At 43.8% G+C, this 3,508-nt stretch overlaps 1 long non-coding RNA gene across 1 annotated transcript; it reads right to left on the reverse strand.

Moving 5' to 3' along the window:
* Nucleotides 1-1,345: 1,345 nt before the first annotated feature.
* On the reverse strand, nucleotides 1,346-2,702 carry LOC147344571 (uncharacterized). The gene is made up of 2 exons (XR_015155475.1): nucleotides 1,943-2,702; nucleotides 1,346-1,774 (listed from the first exon to the last, which is right to left on the reverse strand). It is a non-coding gene; the product is annotated as an uncharacterized LOC147344571 (long non-coding RNA).
* Nucleotides 2,703-3,508: the final 806 nt, after the last annotated feature.

A 3,508-nucleotide genomic window follows, 5' to 3' on the forward strand; every position in this document is an offset into this window, starting at 1 on the left:
CAACTGAGCGACTTCACTTTCACTTTTCACCTTCATGCATTGGAGGAGGAAATGGCAACCCACTCCAGTGTTCTTGCCTGGAGAATCCCAGGGATGGGGGAGCCTGGTTGGCTGCCGTCTATGGGGTTGCACAGAGTCAGACACGACTGAAGCGACTTAGCAGCAGCAGCAGTGGGGTGGAGGCAATGGGAGAGAGTTTACCTTCATCGTCCAAACCAGGAAGATGGTGTGTGTGTGTGTGTGTGTGTGTGTGTGTGAGTCGCTCAGTCGTGTCTGACTATTTGTGACCCCATGAACCATAGCCCGCCAGGTTCTTCTGTCCATGGAATTCTCCAGGCAAGAATACTGGAGTGGGTTGCCATGCCCTTCTCCAGGGGATCTTCCCGACCGGACCCCATGGATCAATCCCAGGTCTCCCGCACTGCAGGCAGATTCTTTACCACCTGAGCCACTGGGGAAGCTTAAAACACCTAAAACTGAGACATCAAGCCATGGTGGGATAAGTGTGGTGTTTAGAAATGGATTGGTTAAGTACCAGGAGGAATTTCTAAAGAAAGCTGAAAGTGGTGACCTCACAAGAGCAGGAAGAGAAGTAAGAGCAGTTGGCATTATGCTGTAACGCCCAGGCAGCTGTGAGTCTTAAAGTCAAGATGTGTATTACTTTGATTAAAATGAAGGTTAATGATGAATGTTCCTTGACAGATCAGTGGATAAAGATGTGGTACATATATACAATGGAATACTACTCAGCCACAGAAAGAATGAAATAGGGCCATTTGTAGCAGCATGGATTGACCTAGAGATTGTCACCAAATGAAGTCAGCCAGAGAAAGGCAAATGCCACCTGACATCACTTATGTGTGGAATCTAAACTAGGACATAAATGAAATTATCTGTGAAAGAGAAAAGGACTCACAGACACAGGGGTCAGACTTGGGGTTACCGAGGGGGAGGGGCTTGGGGGAGGGAAGGGTTGGGGTTTTAGGATGAGGAGATGCAGACTGTTTTACAGAGAATGGGTAGACAGCAAGATCCTACTGCATAACACAGGGACCTATATTCAGTGTTCTTTGATAAACCATAATGGAAAAGAATGCATAAATATGTAAGCAAAAATCAACACATCATAACTCAATTATACTTCAATAAAATAAATTTTAAAAATTTAACTTAATGAATATTAAGTATTATCAATGTCTTTTGTAGTGTCTATTGATAATCAAATTATCATATTTCTAATGATTAAATTATCGATACAATTTAGATTGTATAATTTTAACTCATTCTTGCCTAAAAGGATAAAATTAATGCACTCAATGTGTGGTTGATTTAAGATGGTGACAACTTAATTTGCTAAGAATTTATTTGGAATTCTTATATTTGCATTCATAATTGAGATTGTATCAAAAGGGTTTTCTTATAATGCTAGCTATGCTAAGTTAACATTTAAGGTTGAATCATTGCTGTTGTTCAGTTGCCAAGTCATGTCCAACTCTTCGAGACTCCGTGGGCTGCAGCACGCCAGGCTTCCCTGTCCCTCACCATCTCCTGGAGCTTGCCCAAGTTCACGTCCACTGAATTGGTGATGCCATCCAACCATCTCATCCTCTGTCGTCCCCTTCTCCTCTTGCCCTCAATCTTTCCCAGCATCAGGGTCTTTTCAAATGAGTCAGTTCTTTGCATCAGGTGGCCAAAGTATTGGAGCTTCAGCTCCAGCATCAGTCCTTCCAATGAGTATTCAGGGTTGATTTCCTTTAAGATTGACTCTTTTGATCTAGTGGGATAAAATTAATTGGGAAGTTTTCTAGGTTTCTCATTAATCAGTTGACATATATAGATATATAATATATATATATGTATACACATACACACACACACACACACACACACACACACATATGGCCCTGGAGAAGGAAATGGCAACCCACTTCAGTATTCTTACCTGGGAAATCTCATGGACAGAGGGGCCTGGTGGGCTACAATCCATGGTGTCGCAAGAGTCAGACACTACTGAGCAACTAAACCACCATATGGCATTGAAAATATCTGCTGCTTAAAATTTTGAAAGGTTGTTGTTCAGTCACTCAGTCATGTCTAACTCTTTGCGACCCCGTGGACTGCAGCATCCCATCTTCCCTGTCCTTCACTATCTCCTGGAGTTTGCTCACACTCATGTCCATCGAGTTGGTGATGCCATCCAGTCATCTCATCCTGTCGTCCCCTTCTGCTCTTGTCCTCAGTCTTTCCCAGCAGCAGGGTCTTTTCCAATGAGTCAGCTCTTCGCATCTGGTGAACAAAGTATTAGAGCTTCAGCTTCAGCATCAGTCCTTCCTATGAATATTCAGGGTTGATTTCCTTTAGGATGGACTGGCCTGACCTCCTTGCTATTCAAGGGACTCTCGAGAGTCTTCTCCAACACCACAGTTCTAAGGCACCAGTTCTTCAGTGCTCAGTCTTTTTTGTTGCCTAGGTCTCACATCTGTACATGACTTCTGGAAAAACCAGAGCTTTGACTAGATGGACCTTTGTCAGCAAAATAACGTCTCTGGTTTTTAAAACACTGTCCAGGTTTGTCACTGCTTTCTTCCAAGGAGCAGCATCTTTTAAGTTCATGGTTTTGGTCACTGTCCACAGTCACTTTGGAGCCCAAGAAAATAAAGTCTGCCACTGTCTCCATTGTTCCCACTTATGTGCCCTGAAGTGGTGGGACCGGATGATTCACCCATAAAATTGCGCTGGTCTGGCACCTCTGTGAGCAATCCTTTGGCAGTCCTTTCAGTTTGGCCCATGGCTACTTACTCATTTATTACAGTGTTCAAGTTTCCTCATGAGACAATTCTGGAAAAGCACATTTTCCTAGAAAATCAGCCCCTTCTTTGAGATGTGCTAACACTGTAATAGTGTTATGCGTGACTTCACTTATTATTTGTATGCTGCTGTGTTATTTTTTAAGAATTGTTTTTGACATTTAATTTTGCTTTGTAACCAAACACAAATACTTAGACTAATTCCATGTGTAATTGATTTAAAAGCTCACTACAAATTTTCGCAATTTCAGGACTCCTCCTCTCTGTACCCTTGGTCCAGGGTCCCGTCTTGGGGCAGGAAGGGGGCGCCGCCGTCTGTCTGATTCCCTCCCCTCCCGGTGGCTCTCAGGCCTCTGCTCATGTGCTGGCCGGCGACCCTGTCGTTCTCCCTGAACTTAGGGCAGCTGCTCTCCTTTTAAATCACACCTGGTTTGTCTCTGGTGCCCTCAGCATGTTTATTCTTGATCTTTAATGAAAGCACAAAGCACACAGGCAGATACATATTCTACTGGAAAATATTTTGTAACCTGCATTTTCCACTTTCACCTTGGTTGCAACGTTCTCCATCTCTCAGGATGGAGGACTTTTTTACAGGCCCAAGTGGGTTTTTTGGGTGTGGGCACATGGGTGCATGTGGATACATATGTGCACACGCGTGTGGGCTGTACCTATGTGTGCATGTGTGCACAAGCGTGAACCCA

This window comes from Bos grunniens, chromosome 26, assembly GCF_055505025.1.
Source record: "Bos grunniens cultivar Pamir isolate PY7600 chromosome 26, Bosgru_T2T1.0, whole genome shotgun sequence".
In the NCBI taxonomy this organism is placed as follows: domain Eukaryota; kingdom Metazoa; phylum Chordata; class Mammalia; order Artiodactyla; family Bovidae; genus Bos; species Bos grunniens.